This window comes from Trachemys scripta, chromosome 2 (genome assembly GCF_013100865.1).
Source record: "Trachemys scripta elegans isolate TJP31775 chromosome 2, CAS_Tse_1.0, whole genome shotgun sequence".
In the NCBI taxonomy this organism is placed as follows: Eukaryota; Metazoa; Chordata; order Testudines; family Emydidae; genus Trachemys; species Trachemys scripta.
The window spans coordinates 231,140,426-231,158,084 of NC_048299.1; the positions used below are offsets into that span (position 1 = coordinate 231,140,426).

Sequence of the window (17,659 nt, forward strand, 5' to 3'; positions counted from 1 at the left end):
ACAGTAATACTGCAACCAGCTCCACGAAGATGGACCCTAATGCTCATTGCAGGATCAGAGCCCTACTCCAAAAGTAGTTCAATTGAAATCAAGAAGGCTACTTGCAAAGGACTTCTTATTCAATGTGAGCAAGAGTGACAGAGTCTGACCCTTAGCTATTTTGTGTGTGTAGGTCAGGTTTTCTCAGCTATTTACTAATCCAGCAGTTTATATGTCATTTATTGTTTTAAAATTTGTAGGGTACCACAAGCATGCAAAGTAAATGCTCAGCACCTATGACAGGCCAGATTTTCAAAAGGGCTCAGCAAACAGCAGCTCCCATTGTGACACTTGTGGCCAGATTTTCCAAACAGCTGTGCACCCAACGTACTCAGATACTTCGTGCAGAAATCTGACCACTTATTTCGGTGCTCAATGGGAGCTGAGCTCTTTGGAAAGTCAAGCAGTGAATGTGGTGGTTGAGCTCTTTTAAAGGGCTTGTCTGGCCTGTAATTGCTACAGTGACTAGATCTCTGAATATCTTTAATTGATACCAATAAAGCCATTCTTCCTGTAAATGACTTGAATTAGGCAGATCTCCCCTCCCCAGGGCTCCGGCAGCTATTTAAAGGGCCAGGGTGGTAGAAGCAGGGGAGCCCCTACCCTGCCCACAGCCAACCCCTGCTGCAGCCAGCCCCGCACCCCTTGCCCTGCCTCTAGCCAGACCCTACCAGGGCTGGCTCCAGGCACCAGCCCACCAAGCTTGTGGTTGGGGCGGCACCTGGAGGGGGGCGGCGCGGTGCTCCGGCCGCCGGGGAGAGCAGAGCCCCGGCTGGGCACTCCGGCCGCTGGGGAGAGCGGAGCCACGGCGGGCTCTCCGCCCTCCCTCCGACACTCTGACTGCCGGGGAGAGCGGAGCCGCGGCGGGCTCGCCGCCCTCTTCCCGGCGCTCTGGCCGCCAGGGAGAGCAGAGCCCCGGCCGGGCTCTCTGCCATCCTCCCGGGCCTCCGGCCGCCAGCGGAGCCGCGGCAGGGTCGCCGCCCTCCCCCCGGCACTCTGGCTGGTCAGGGAGAGCGGCCTGCGGCCGGGCTCGGTGCCCTCCCCGCCACGCTGGGGGGCGGCGGGAGGCTTTTTTGCCTGGGGCAGCAAAAAAGCCAGAGCCGGCGCTGGACCCTACTTCCAGTCAGCCCCTGCCCTGCCTCCAGCCAGCAATGTACAATATATAATTTTATGATTTATATAGTAATGGAAAGTAAATAATACATGGAAGAAATTAAAGTTTGTTTTTTTTTAAAGTCATCCCTGCCAGGGCCCCAGCGAAAATGTTCGAATTGGGACCCAGACTTCCTAAAGCCGGCCCTGGCTGGATAGAAGACCACAATGACTTTCCAGTATAGGGGAGAAGAGTCCTGTTTAGCAGGAGGGCAGGTGCTTCTCCCCCTGGATCCGCACTATTGAAACCCAGCTGGCAGGAACCTCCCCCGGCAATCCCCAGCTGCAAGGCAGCTCCAGGGCCAGGAGAAGGGAATTCAGGAGGGGAGCGTGCTCGCGGCACGGAACAGCCCATCCAGCAGCACAAGCCGGGGTTGGGGCTCGCAACTGTTAGGCACAGCCGCCAACCCCTGCGAGTCAGCACCCTCCGCGGCCGGCTCCCGGGGCCTTCGCTGCGCGCGCGGCATCGCAGCCCCCCGGGTAGGGGGAGGAGCGAGCCCCACACCCTTCTGTGGGGGCGGAGCCAGCCCGCCCCCCCCTCCCCGCGGCGAGCTGCGGAGTGCAGCGATCCGGGGGAGGGAGGAGGAGGAGGATGACTTCATACAGCCGGAGCGCTGTGAATTTGGGAGCTTCAGCTGGCGCTGGGATGCGGGGAGTGGAGTGACAGCGTGAGGCGCGGACACAGACCCCCCATTCCCGCACTGAGCTGCGGCCGCCTGGGGGGTCCCCAACGCAGCAGCAGTAGCAAGGCGCGGGGGAGGACGATGCACTGAGTCGGTCGCTGGGCAGGTGAGTCGCGTAGCGTGTGTCCGCTGCAGCGGGGCGTCAAGCCGCCGGGAGCTGGGGCACGGAGCCTTTCCGAAAGCAGCGAGCGCGCAAGCCGGGGGAAGCCCGCGGCGTGTGCGTGTGGCTCGCTGGGAGAGGCTCCAGCCGCATGGCCGTGGGGCCCGGCCGGGGAGAGGGCAGGCCGGGAAGGGTGTTCATTTCAGCTCGGATAAGTAGCGGTCCAAGTCGGGGTCCCCCTCCCTGGGTGCGTGACCCGGAGCGTGGGAGGCTCAGCTGAGCCCAGCCGTCCCCGGGACTCTCTGATGCGCGCGGGGAGGCGGCCCCACCGGCTCCCGGCCGAAAGCTCAGCGCGGCTGTGAGGTGCCGGGCCTGGGGGCTTCCTTGGGAGGCGGCCGAAGAAGCCTCCTCACCGCTCCAGAGAAGCTGCCAGGCATCAGCCCCCGGATTCCCTGCAGTGCCTCCAACACTGGGAGCGTTTGGCTGGAGAGACGCAGGCTGGCAAGTGTCTGGAGCTGTGTTTGGTTAATTTGTCACTTCCCTCCAGCAACAGAAAATTCCTCCAACTGAAACATGGATCCTTTTGCGCCAGAATGTGGGATGTTTGATGTCAATTCTCTGCTTCACAGCAGGGCTGCTTCCCTTCAGCTTGTTACAAGCCAAGGGCTCTTGAGTAAACAATGGGGATTATATTTCCCATTTATCGAACAAAGAAATTAAAAGTGGAAAGACCTATTGGATCAGCTAGTCCATGCCTGTCACAGGTGGAGGATTGTTCCCTGTAGCTGTTTTATTTTCTAGTGCTTTCTCTGAGCTACTTTTAAATTTCCCCAGTGATAGGAAACAACATCTTATGGTAGGAAGGTTTGACTGGAAAGGAACCATATTAGATAGAAGTTGGTCTCTTAGGCCAGGTCTACACTACCCCCCTAATTCGAACTAAGGTACGCAACTTCAGCTACGTGAATAACGTAGCTGAAGTTCGAAGTACCTTAGTTCGAATTAGTTCGAACTTACCTTGGTCCACACGCGGCAGGCAGGCTCCCCCGTCGACTCCGCGGTACTCCTCTCGGCGAGCTGGAGTACCGCAGTCGACGGCGAGCACTTCCGGGTTCGACTTATCGCGTCCAGACTAGACGCGATAAGTCGAACCCAGAAGTTCGATTTCCAGCTGTCGAACTAGCGGGTAAGTGTAGCCAAGGCCTTAGTTTAAATCCCTAATTTTGGAAAGCATCCATAACCGAAAGCCAATGTAGTAGAAGTTACAGGAGTAGAAGTAGTGCCTAAAATGGATTCTGATGCTGCTCCCTGTTCTTTTATCTTATGTTTTGATGCAGAGCATCAAGGTAAAATGTCGGATACCACTAACAGTTCCTAGGTTCAGTAGAACAGAAGGCTTGGTGAACCACTGATTGATCGTATATCTTTTGGAAGAGTCGGAAGAGCCAGTTCTCCTCCCATTAGTACAGCCATATTACAGCTTGGCTATTGATGCTGTATCTTGCTTATGGAATACACCCAAGAGTTCATGTTTCATTGATCAGAGAGATTTTTAAGAGTTGAGCCAAAGGAGGAAATCCACCTGTCGTGTGTGTATATATATAATTTGTTCTGTTCTAATACCCCAAACAGGCTTCTATGTACAAGAACTGGTATGCAGAGACAGATCATTAAACGGGGAACTGATTATAGGAGCTACTGATTAGCAACTCTACATGGGTTGAAAGAGAAAATAAAAGATGCTTGTGGGAGGACAAGGAGGGGGCGTGAGTTTATACTGAAAGAAAGAGGTACTACTGAGAAGAGGATAGTAGAAGTTTAAACAGCTGTTTTGAAGTGAAAGGGCCCTGACTTGGCTTGTCTCCTTTTGTGTGTTGGTTAAATGATTGGCACGACTGAGACCTCTAGATGCTACTGTAATTAGATGAAATGCAGATAAGAAATGTAGGAAGTGACTCAGGTTGTTTCCGCTCTTTCTGGGAAGATGTGGCTTAGCACTGTTGTGGAGATTAGAGCAGAAGGCAGAGGAGGTGGATGTCAGTAGAAGCAGGGAGTTATAAGACATCCTAATGTGTTCACTGGTTTGGAAAGATACTAACAAAGAATGATTGGTTAATGACCGTATTAAAGATTAATTCAGCTGACACAATTATTGGCTCTGAAGAACCTCCATTAAACATGGCCCATTAATTTTAGTTTCTAAGGTATCCCTTTTGGAACACTCATAATAATAGAGCATTGGTCTGTCTCCATTTCAACCCAATGAAGTTGTATTATTTTTTCAATCAAACTATGGCTTAAAAAGCATTAAAATTCTTGGAAGTCTATTATGACACTTTTACATGGTATTCTGGTTAACAAAGATCATGCTTGATCTTTGCTAATTCCAAAGGTGCACCCGCTGGGATCATATATGCTGGTTTCTCCCATAGTTGTCCCAGAGTGGTAAAGGGAAGTGTGTAGTTAAGCTCACGCTCTTGTCGTGTCAGGCCATGTAGTCCATATTCTAGAGTTCATCTGTCTGCTGAAGAGAACAGGTGATATTTTTCCATTTTATGTTAAATTATATAGTGTCAAATGACATAAGCAATCACTTACGTTGACACAGCATTAGTGCAGTAAATGGAACTATTTGTGTTTTCTAGGAAAGAAAGTAATGCTTCTAACCAGTGTTTTTAACTAACAGCTATTAAAGCAGGGGTGGTGGAGGTGGGGATCTAGTGAGACTCTTAGCATTATTGAGTAACAGACCAAACATGTACATTCACGTCTGTGAGGATGTCGATATTATTAGTTTAGTTTAAAAACTTCAGTTGCTTTTATTTGGGTCCTTGGTGCATCTTGCAGATGCATGCACAGTGTAATTAAATAAAGTGCACAGAGAGGTAATATTTGACTATTAAAAAGAACTCTAATGCACTTGAAACTGCAGAGTTACAATTTCATTTGTGTTAGTGCCCTACGGTTGAATTTAAGCAACTCAGTCAGTCTATTCCATTATCTTAGATTTAAAGAGATTGCAGTGAAAATTGTTTCATGTTTCCAAATGTTGGCTTGAACTGACAGAAGTGCCACATTTCAGAGTAAGCACATAATCTTTCAATTATGCTTTTATTTGTTACTGTCTTTTGAATCTGCTAATTTTCCTAAGCAATCTTCCAATCCTCATGTCATGTTATGTCCTGTCAAAGAAAGGCTTGAGCTAGATATAAATCAGCATTTCTCAAATGCGGTCACATGTGGCCACCAGGGGCTTTTCTTACAGTCACAGCCTCCTGGGGTGGGGGTAGGTGGCAAAATAGTGGCCCCTCCCCCTCCCTGTTGCTCCCGGATGCACCGTCTTGGTGTTGGCTGCTGGAACTGCCCGTGGTGTCTCCAGCCCACCACTGTAGACACCACGGGCACAATGCGGGAGGAGCAGGCAGCCAGTGAATTCCCCACCTTCCGGGGAAGTGGGGCTCAAGCTTTGAAGTGGTGCGGTGGCAGATTCTGGCCGAGGGGCTTCAGGCTCCAGCTCCAGGCTCTGGTTGTGCGGTGGCAGGCTTCAGGCTCTGGCCACGGGGCTTCAGGCTCCAGCTCCCCGCTGCCTCCCCCACCCACCAACCCCCAATACCCCTGGCCACGTTGCCTCCTCCGACTCCCCATCTAGGGCTTAATTTGTCCCCATACTTGGCAGGGCTGTGAAAAGCAGGGCTGGCTCCAGGCACCAGCTTCTCAAGCAGGTGCTTGAGGCGGCCGCTCTGGAGAGGGGCGGTGGGTCCAGGTATTCGGCGGCAATTCGGCGGAGGGTCCCTCACTCTGCCTGGGAGTGAAGGACCTCCCGCCGAATTGCCGCCGCAGATCGCGATCACGGCTTTTTTGTTGTTTTGTTTTGGCTGCTTGGGGCGGCCAAAACCCTGGAGCCGGCCCTGGTGAAAAGTGATACTTGTATGTTAATATCACTTTTCACAACAGACTTACTAGCTAACAATAAATAAATTACAATGATTTGGCTGTGTATAAATATGCATATTTATTTGTTTTTCCTATAGCTAAGATCTTTACAAAAAGCTGCTTCAACCCCTGCAAACATGTTTTTCAATTATATTAAAATATTTACAATTCACTTTAAAGTATTACTTTGGGATGATACTAACCTTGATTAGTTGCATACTCTAAAGATTGTATTATTGTACTTTCCACACCAAAAAAGTTAGCATAACATTTCTTTGACACCTAATTTTATAAGAAATAGTTGGTATTTGCAAATAAAGAGGGGAAATTTCCCTCTGTGATTCAAATGGCATGTGTCAACTTTCATATCTCCTACTTACACAGAAAGAGGATCTTACTAAAGTCTGTTTTTAGTAATTATTGTCAATCAAAGATCTGTGTGTGCACAGATAACAGAGTATCAAAGTTGATTACTGCAGTACAGGTTTGAAAGAATTTTATCCACTGTTAATAAACAGTGATGGGTACATACTTGATATATCTTCATACCCACAGTCAATTAAGTATGTCAAAACATTTTGCACTTCAAAAATTGGATGCTCAGACCCTGAAACTAACACATAATTAGGCGAGGCAGAATTCATATTTTTGTAATTTTGACAAATATCAATATTTATTTTAAGCATTTTTAAATTTATATCTTTTTAAATGTTTATGGTTTTAGGAAGTTATGTGGTGAGTAAGTAATGGGGGATCAGACAATAATTATTTAACGGTGGTAGAAGTTGATATTTCCCTGACCTGCTTACTTGATGCTCCAATAAAGGATATACATTTTAAACAGAATGACAAATTAATCTTAAAATATGGACTGCCCTTGTAATGGATAAACTTTCACATCAAGTACATACACAACAGAAATGACAAAAAGAGGATAGGTATTTAGAAATGTGGTCACCCTTTTCAGCGTACTCAGAGGAAAAGGGTTCCCCAACCAGCAAGCCAGAATCTTAAGTCAGGCTCTTTGAATATTAACCTGATGCTTAGTAAGTAACTTATGATGTAGTATGTTAATGTTTTGTTGTAACTTTGCCTTAATAAAAAGTTTTTTAAAAATGTAAATATCTTTAAATCACAGTCTGATAGGTTCTAAAGCAGCAGTTTTCTTACTTTGCCTATCTGTAAATTTAGATGATTATCCTTTGTGTTTGTGCAGGGAAATTGACATTTACTGTTTATGCATAAGCTTGGAAGGATTAGATTTTTAATGTGCAGAGAAACGGACACACAAGGCTAGATCCACAAAGGGAATTTAGGCTCAGTGTTGCAGTGTCTAGGGCTGGTCTACACTACAAAATCAGGTCGCCATAAGTATGTCGCTTAGGGTTGTGAAAAATTTCAGGCACTGCGCAATGTAATTAAGCCGACCTAAACCCCACATGTAAACACTGCTAGGTCGACAGAAAAATGCGTCTGTCAACCTAGCTACTGCATCTCAGAGAGGTGGATTTACTACAATGACTATTTATACACAGTGGAACAGCTTCAAGAGGAGACATTAAGACATACCACAGAGCTTAGTGGTTAGAGCACTCACCAACACTGTGGGAGACCTGGGTTGAAATTCCTGCTCCACATTGGGCAGAGGGGCTGGATTTGTACCTGAAGCTCCCACATCCTGAGTGGATGTTCTAAGAAATATAAGAGGGGTGTCAGAACTCCTTCCCCAGCTATGGTTTCAGTGAGGCCCAATCCAGTAGTCATGCTCTGAGTAGTCCTATAGGATCAGGCCCGCAGGTAAGATAGGCAGGGCAATGCCTAGTTTGAGGATCCCTCTAAGGCATGAGCTAGGCAGAATTTAGGCAGCTGTGCACGTGCCCGCTGGTAGATTTGCAGATTTTAGGTGCTACGGAACTTTATCAGCAGAAATATAGGCACCTATGGCTTTAGGCAGCAACTGAGTAGGGGTTTTGAAGATCTAAATTTTAGATTTAGGTGCCTAGAGTCACAGTTAGGCCCCTAAATCCTTTTGTGGCTCTAACCCAATGTCACATACATTTCTCCCAAATGCAAAATCAAGTTGTAACTTTTTTTAAAACGAGGATTGTTTGTTATGCTGCTGCCACATCTGCTGTGTTTCAGTGCAGGAGCACATGCAGATCAGATCAAACTTCTTTATTTGTCATGTCATAGCATGATTAAAGGAAAAACATCTCCACTAAGGTAACACAATGTAAAAAAGAAAACCTGTATATACAGGAACTTCCTTTATTAAGAAAAACAAAACCAAAAAGCTTACAAAGGAGTTTATATAAAGATATCAGGAACAATAGAGCAATAATTAAACTAATAAATATCTCAGTTAGGGGTGTTTAAACCTAGTGTCTTGGCCTCCAATAATTGCATTCTGCATCCTTAAATTCTTCTTGTGGTTTCAATAAGATACAGTATTCTTCATATATTCCCCTAGATTAATGTAGTTGCTGCATTACGCTACATTTCTGAGGTGGCTAAAATGGTTCCTACATGTCCTTAATCTACTACTTCCTGGGTTGAACTGAGTTTTCTAAAACTGTTCTCCACAACCCTTCTTGAATAATTAAAGACGAGAAATAAATTCCCACTCCACTTTCTGTATGCATTTCAGTTGTCACAGGTACTCTGGTCCTTCCCGTTGTTACTTTCCTTTCAAGTCTTCCCTAAAAGAAATCTTTAGAGATCTTGCCTCTGTGATGCTGGCAGACCAGGTGTCTCACTGAACACTTAAAAATGCATTTTGAAATTATTAATATGGGAAAGCACCAAACACCAATTTAACCATAAGTTTCTTTAATAAATCCAAAGGCCAACTACTTTATGCAGTTGCTCTGAACATGCCTAAATAATAAGCAATTTACTATATCCAAACAGTAACAAAACATTTATAAGCATTTGATCAAGATACTTACAAACGGGCTAAACCCAGGGATGCTTAGACTCATATTGGTCAGCTCCAACGATGAACCCTTGAAGAGTTTACTTTTTATACCTTTAGGGGGTATGACCAAATGATGTCGCTGCCAGTTACTGACTTTAGCTAAAAACCTACTTGGAGACAGTTCACCCTTATTTCCAGTCTTAATCCAGATAAGATTTAGAATTTCCTTTTTTCCCCTCCTTCTTGCTGCCTAACAGTTTTCCTGTTGCACCTGGGTTCACACAGGCTTTAATGCTGGTGTGCGGAGGTTGGGGAAGGGCCATGTTGGCTTATTTTAAGACAGATTCTGTTAGATTTAAAACCATCTGCAGTCACTCCGTTGGTCAGAGGCCACCTTTTTAGAAATTTCCCCTTATCTCATTAGTTATTCTTTGATCCAGACAGCCTCCCTTCTTCATTCCTTTTGGCCTTAAAACTCATTATTTCCAAGGTCTTCCTTCTACTTGCTAGTCAAAGCCTTTCTTTACAACACATATATATATTTCCTTAACCAAAGTTAAGATAACTATAATTCTTCAATTTTATACTTATCCAACAGCTGGAAACCAGTCTTGCTCAACTGTATGTTAGCACTATCAAAATAGATATTAGATGTTAAGCTGATAAAAATGTGTTTAGACTTTATAGAATGCTTATATGGTGCTGCATGTATTGATCTCTCTTACAACCTCTATAGCTCGTGGTGCAAATTTATGTTGGCATTGTAAACCTCTGTGGTTGTGTAACTCCCCAAACAGGAAAAGAAGCATTTAATTAAGGGAAAGGGCTTGTCCTATGTACAAGATGGCCCATGGAAGGTAAATAAAGTATTGCATAGCATCAAAGCAGAGAGACCCTGTTGATGCATTCCTAATTCCCTTCAGGAAGGAGAGATCTATGCATGAATTCATCCCATCAGTTTGAACTCTGGAGTGGAGGGGATAAAAATCCCTGACAAGGAGAAACGGAATCTCTCTAATGCTGTTTGGACTCTTGAGGGGCAAAGATTCCTAAACATAAGCAAAGAGATCCCCATGCTGCTTGGCATGGGTTAGCCCTGAAAGACATTTTGAACTGACAGGTTTCTACAACTCTATTACCTGTTGGATTACAGACTGAAACTCATTTGCGTATATATGCTCACCTGTTTTAATCTGTAAATAATTCTCATTTCTTTTTCCTAGTTAATAAACCTTTAGTTTATTACAGGATTGGCTACAAGCATTATCTTTTGTGCGAGATCTAAGGTGCAAATTGACCTGGGATAAGTGTCAGGTCTCTTGGGACTGGGAGCAACCTGAATATTTTGTGATCTTTGGTGTAAGTGACCATTTATCACTAAGTCCAGCTTGCTTGGATGGCAAGATAGACTAGAGTCAGTGCTTAATTTGTGCCAGAGCTTGCCAGGACTGAGCCCTGGCACCTCTAGTCTTGATAGCCCTGCCACCTCTGGGTTTGCTGCATCAGTTATGAATGTAAAAATTTTGCTTGTGGCCTGGCACCTCTTTTATTACAAATTAAACACTGACTGACGTGCCTAAGGGGACTGTCTGTGACTCCATGGTAAGACTGTCAGAGAGTGCTCCAGGATTTCCCCAACCCAGTAACAAATGTGAAATCTAATTATAGAACATACCACCAGTTTGGGGTGTCTGCCCTGCTTTTCAACAGTCTGCCAGGAGGTTGGCACACATGGTCATGAACCACTCCAGACATTGTGATAGCATCTCTGGTTTTGCAGGGTTTGCTAAATCTGGATTTGCTAAATCTTCTCTATTTCCGTGGAGTGCTTTAAACTAAGTAGCAGGTTCTAAACAAAACTATGGCAGGTGAGATGAAATTGCATCTCAAGTTGTAAGCAAGCATGCCCTCTTTGACTGTCTGAACCTTAATGGCTCTTTCCTGTTGGCCTATTCTAAAAGATTCCTGACTGCATCTATCTAAGTTACCGTGGCAACCCCTAGATATCCTGTAGAATGTCTCAAAGCTACAGTTCCTCATATGGTTATACATACTCTTTTTTTTTTATTTTATATTTATTTTAAACAGTTGCTTATCTATTTAGTATATCCCTACATCTTAAACTTAAGGTGAGCACATAACTATTGGGAAAAGAGCTCACCACATGCTGTTTTAAAATCACACAAATGCTTGTTAACTCTCCTCCCTCACACTCCTCCTTCCTTCTTCTTTGATTCTCTTTATAGCACTTGTTAAAGCTCATTTGAACTATCATGTATCATATTGGTCAGAGCTTCCAAGAAAGGATATTCTTACCTTTGATGAATGCTGCAGAGGTAAAGCCTTAAGTACGGCCCAGGTTCAAGAACTCCATTTACCTGTTGGTCATTTGGAAGAAACTTCCTAGGCAAATCTTGGCTTTTCTAGGCCCTGATCCTGCAATGAGTTCCATATGGCAATTGAAGTCAGTGGAGCTCCCTGTGGCTGTAAGAGAATTGCCCATCTGAGTTCACTGCAAAATCAGGGCCATATTGTTTTATTTCTTAAAAAAATTATGATGCAGCATGGCTGACAGTGGAAGATTGCCACGAACACAAAGCAGTAAAGTTGATAGTAAGCTTTCATAAAGCTGCATCTTGCAAATGTATGAAAGCACCAAATATGACCATATATGGCCTGGGTGACCAAGCGGAAAGTTCTGTCTGAAATCTTTTCATAGTTTCATATCTCTTCAGATATAGTACAATTAGTGGATGATGGCATTCTTACCAAGTTGAGTTAGTGTTTGTGCGCTGAAATGTGGTGAGAGGAAATACAAAATGGAGCAAGATTGGTTAATTCATAGATTCCAAGGCCAGAAGGGGACTCTGTGATCATCTAGTCCAGGGATCAGCAACCTTTGGCATGCGGCCCATCAAGGAAATCAGCTGACGGGCCAGGATGGTTTGTTTACCTGCAACGTCCGAAGTTTTGGCCGATCGCAGCTCCCATTGGCCGTGGTTTGCTGTTCCAGGCCAATGGGGACTGCGTGAAGCGGCGTGGGCCAAGGGGTGTACTGGCTGCCACTTCCCGCAGCCCCCAGTGGCCTGGAATGGCGAACCGCTGCCAGTGGGAGTTCTGATCAGTCGAACCTGCTGACGCTGCAGGTAAACAAACCCATCCCAGCCTGCCAGCGGATTTCCCTGATGGTCCGCATGCCAAAGGTGCCAATCCCTGATCTAGTCTGACCTCCTGTCTAACACATGCCATAGAACTATTTATGAAGTAATTATTAGCACATATCTTTTAGAGAAACATCCAATCTTGATTTAAAAATGTCTGGTGATGGAGAATCCACCACAGCCCTTGGTAATTGGTTCCAATAATTAATTAAATAACTGTTAAAAATATACACCTTAGTTCCAGCCTGAATTTGTTTAGCTTCAGCCTCCTACCATTGGATCATATTACACCTTTCTCTGCTAGACTGAAGAACCCATTATCAAATATTTGTTTCCACATGTAGGTATTTATAGACTGTAACCAAGTCACCCCTTAACCTTCTGTTTGTTAAGCTACGTAGACTGAGCTCCTTGAGTCTATCACTCTATGTGAGAAATGGAGCATGTGAAAATGTCAGACTCTGAAGGGGCTGATTTAGTGTGTAACACTAAAAAGAAAGTATCAGAGGGGTAGCCGTGTTAGTCTGAATCTGCAAAAAGCAACAGAGGGTCCTGTGGCACCTTTAAGACTAACAGAAGTATAGGGAGCATAAGCTTTCGTGGGTAAGAACCTCACTTTTACCCACAAAAGCTTATGCTCCCAATACTTCTGTTAGTCTTAAAGGTGCCACAGGACCCTCTGTTGCTTTTTACTAAAAAGAAAGCATCACATTTAAATATAAAATACTGAATTTTAAATAACCTTTATTTGTAAAGCTTTGTGGAGCCAAAGTCTGACATGAGATGTGCATGGATAATATGTGATCTGAGGAGGCAGCATGGCTTGAGAAATGGGCGTGATTTCTATAAAAATAGAGATGGCTTGCATTGGAAGCATAAGGGCACCACAGTTCATCATCTAGGTAGATTAATTGTATATTGTAACACAATAGTGCCCAAACTTTTCCTGTTGCACACCCACCCTTACCAGTAATGGAATCTGTCTGCACCACCCCTCCATTACTGCACAGTTGGTTCAGCAGAGGATTGTGAGCTGTGGGTGGAGCTGGGGCTGGGGGCAGAGCTGGGGCCGGGAGCTGGACCGGATAGCGCTCCCTCCCCACCCCCCTGTGGGGGCTGGCCCGGCCCTGCTGCGCCCTCCGAACTTTTCTCTGTGCCCCCCTGCTGTAACATTTCAGTCACTTTATATAATAAGTATTGTGTAGGTTAAGAATTAAACTACTAAAACCAAAACCTCAAACCTCACTCCAAGCAAAAGGGTTTTTTTTTTTTTTTTGCTTGTTTGTTTGTATTTTTTTAACCTCAAATCGGAAGAGGTTTCAGAGACTTGATGAGGCCCATTGGAGACTGCACTGTTGGTATTGATTTTAAATGCACGGTGGTGTGGTGATAGGGAGCAGTATAACAACATAAGGTAAAAGAGAGAGGAGCCACAGGATGCTGGTATTATCTAAGAGTAAATGGTGATGTGTGTAAGAAATATGAAACTTCCTAGCACACAGGTCTCATGGCTGTACTAAGTGTGGTGGTACTAGAGCATACTCAGAGGCAATGCCGTGGTTCAGCTGGCATGGTGAAACACAGTAAGGCAAAAACTGACAATTGGAGACTAGGATATGCATATTCTCCATCAGAAATGCTGCATGCCCTGTCATCTCCATATCAAGCCACTATATGCATGAGAAATATGAATGCCCAGAAGTACTGACACATTTACTTGGTAGATATGTACCAGCAGCGAACAGTGGAACCCCAAATATCATTATGTAACAGAGAACGTACATGTGATATCCGCCCCGCCTGTGCTACAGACACTCAGTACACAAAGACTGCCAAACAGGCTAGTTAGGTCTTATACAGATGACTCTCCACATGTCATAAGCCTCCAGTATTGGAAATCTGATTACACAGGTACAGGATACAAGAGTGGGGATTAACAGAGATGTTGTATACCATGCCATGCAATAACTGATTGATTGCCACTCTGTGCCTCGGAGGTGGATGCATTTCGGTTGTACTCTGTATGTGTATTTATGTAATTACTTTTAAAGACTGCAGATCAAGGACACGCATTTCTGTTAGCTTCCAGTTTACAGATTTGGGGAATTTAATATTTATATAACACCTTTCATCTTGGAAGATCTGAGAACAATTTCCAGCACTTTGTTTAATGCACAGCATTTTTCGTATCTGGGTTAAAAGGTACTGTGTAAATATATTCCCACAGTTGTACAGTCAGTAGCACAAATGACTGTCCTTTGATCTGTAGCCCTAATCTCAAGTGGAAGATACAGGTTTCTAAATATGCTACAGCACATTGACCCACGCTATTCAGAAATGTTTCTCGTCCATGACTGCTGTGCCTCATAAAGTCTACACTTTAAGGCCATTCATTTATTGTCGAATGCAGCTGTCTGCCTCTGATGCTAGATTCCAGTGGGGAGCATGCTATACGTGTGCCCTGTCCTGGCTAGTAATTCATTTCCAGATTAAGTCTGAAGTGTTAGCTCTAAATGGGTCCCTCTCTGCCTATTTTACAGGCTGTCTCATTCCTTTTGTGATTCCACAGCACTTATGCTCAGCCAAGATGCCTGAGATAATGGTACCAGGTTTAACAAGAGATGCAGCTGATAGCAGGTTGTTCTCATTGGCTTTAGAATTTATTTCCCCCGTGCTCACTTGGTCTGCCAGAGCCTGACTTTGATGATCCTGCTGAAAGATCCATTTATTTTCCCAGGCTTTTCTGGAGGGAGGCATTAAGCAGGGGTCTCAAGTGGGTAGCCAGGAGAGTCTTTTGCTGGCAATAAGCCATTTTATAAATCAGGTTCTTTTAAATTAGTGTTTCAAAATTGTATACATTTGCTTACAGAGAATTGATTAGCGTACCTAATCAAATCTAAAATAAATGTCTGGTAATTTATGGAAAAAACTTTATTTTCTAATAATATCCTCTCCAGGTTCTGCAGGCCACATGGTGCCCTAAATGACATCTGCAGTATTCCCATCCCCAAGCATTCAAAAGTCAGGATCACTCAAAACTACAAAATTGCTTTAAAAAAAATTTCACGTTTTTTAAGTAAATATGTTTTCAGTTTTTGTCTTGCTTTTGAGTTCTTAGGGTACACCCTCTCATTTTCAAGGTTTTCTGTGCAGCCGCACTGGCTACAAATTTACCTTTCCTTTTGAAAAAGCGAGATTTTTAGTAATCACATGACTCCAGGACATGGGACTTAAAGAAAAAACTCTAAATGTCATAAGAACCATGATAAAAATCGCAGGAGGTAGCAACACTGGTTCCATCTCATGAGATGTTTCTGTCATCATGTATCTCTAGTGGAAGGATAATGTGACTGCTGACATGCAATCCAGGAAATGTGATAGATTCTCACAAGTGGCCACTGGATTAGGGGATGGCAGACCAGATCTTCTTTCCACCAGCAATGCATCACTTTGCCATTCACCTGAACAATAAGCCTGCTCGTGACACTGGGAAATGATTTTGTTAGCAAGGGACATTATCTCTGCCCACTGGGGAGGGACCTTCTCTACCAATCGCACTGGTAGCAAAAGTCTGGAGAGACAAAGGTTTTTGAGCCTAACAGCCTCACAGTGGCCAGGACAGATGTGTTGGTTCTTCACTGTATTGCACGCAACCAAAGCAGGTTCCATGGTGCTGAGACACTGGCTTCAGACTGTTGCTGAAAACCAGGGTACATCGCTCTATCCCAACTGAGGAGTCCTTGTGGGCCATTTTACACAACCCCATGCTCTGAGTAACCCTAAACCTCAAACTGCCAGAAGCTGGAACTGGACAACAGGGGATAGGTCACTTGATAATTGCCCTGTTCTGTAAGCATTTGGTACCGGCCACTGTTAGACAGGATACTGGGCTAGATGGACCATTGGTCGGACCCAGTTTGGCCATTCTTATGTCTGTCTTGCCTCCCACAAAAAAAATGCCGCTTTATCTGTCCGGGTCAAATTAGAAAACTAGCGTCTTCCAGGTACATCTGTCAGCTGTTTGAGCAAATTAGGCAAAGATTTCTGCAGCCTCTTGTCATCATCAGCTTTATGTGGGGCTTCTGTAAACCCCACATTAATATGGATCTGACAAAACTGCCGAAAACTCATTTTGAACCACTCATTTCCTGTCTGCAGTGACTTCACAGCGAGTGAGCTTTAGAGACTGATTCACTTTATACCAAGCTTTTCAAGGATAAGTTAGCTCTAAGAACTTCTCTGAGATTGATTTTTTGAAGGTGGGATCAGAATTCAGCTTTCACGACCCTATTTATGGCTCCTTGGTGGGACACTTTTTGAATGTTTAGTGTCTTCAGATATACACACCAAAAGCACCACTTTTTTACCTACTTCTTGTTTATTACTGATTAAAGTTGTTGAAATAGCAAAACTGTGTAGTTCCATGCATCTTTGTTTGGCTTGTCATATGACTTACCACTTTCCTCACCTTACTTAAACCCTTTACACCTTATTAAATGCCTGTGATTATATTTTTGTGCCTTGGTTCTTCCAACTATTCCAGCTTTCTGTGTGGGACAATAACAACTTTGTTTCGTCTTTTCATACTGCCTGCACTGAACTTCAGTACAAATTTGTCTATTCTGAGTTCAAAGTATTTACCAAATTCTTTGTCAGAGACCCCACATTAGTATAATGATCTTTCAACATTTGTCCATATGTTACCTGAAATTCAAGGGATGATTAAAGTTGCACTACCTACCCAATTTTTCTGAAGACTAGAATTTCACTATTCTGAAATCTGTCTAGGAACAGAACAGCTCAATCTGGGTGCTGTGTCTGGTAGTGTGAAGAGATAATACACACTTAAATAGGATGCAGTCAGAGAATGATTACTGTCTCTTTTTATTTATTAAATCTCGAATCATAGAGCATGAGACACACACAATGAAAGTGGAACAAACAACAATTATAATTTGAAGTTTTAAAAAAGGTTCTGGAAAAAAAAACAGCTTTCCACAATTAGAAGGTGTAGATACCCATTTTGTTAAAAATTATGGGTAAACTGCTATTCTTTGATGTCATGGCTCATTTAGCATCTCTGGCTCAGACTTCTCCACTCCTTTTTTACCCATAGGACTGAGAAGAAAGTCAGGTCCACACCATGTGTGTGTGGGGGGGGTGCATGTGCGTGTGTGCTACATATTCACATCTATGGCCTATCTTCTTGATTCCTTTCAAAACTATGTTAAACTAAATAGCAAAGGCTTTGCAATGTCCTATAAAGAGGATCCCGATGGGAAAACATGGGTTTTATTTAGCTTCCTCCCACTGAAGCAGTTGTTGTCTTTTCTTCTAATTTCTTCTCCTATCTTGATGGAATTTCTGCACCGTTTTTTACAACCTGAACATCTTTTTGTTTTGTTTTAATTTGGATCATTGTTCATTTTGTGTGTCTTTATGTAGGAAGGCTTCAATTAAATACATAAAAATAGGCTCACAGACCGATATGCACTTAGCCTTAAAACGTACACATGGCATCTCCTAATCTTATTTACATTGGCACACATCACCCTGTATCTCAAGATCGACTCAGGTTATGGACTCTGTGTGTGCATCAAGATGCACAGCCGTGTCTCTCAATCTCTTACGGCCAAAGTTTTCTTTGTGAGATTCACAGTTAAATATGCAAGCT

The 17,659-nt window shown here is 44.1% G+C and overlaps 1 protein-coding gene across 1 annotated transcript in view; it reads left to right on the plus strand.

Moving 5' to 3' along the window:
* The first annotated feature begins 1,658 nt into the window (after positions 1-1,658).
* The window catches only part of PKIA (cAMP-dependent protein kinase inhibitor alpha), a 54,373-nt gene continuing 38,372 nt past the window's right edge, over positions 1,659-17,659 (plus strand). The window contains exon 1 of the mRNA XM_034763162.1: positions 1,659-1,980. The gene's annotated coding sequence lies outside the window, so the exon portion shown is untranslated. The remainder of the gene's footprint in view (positions 1,981-17,659) is intronic.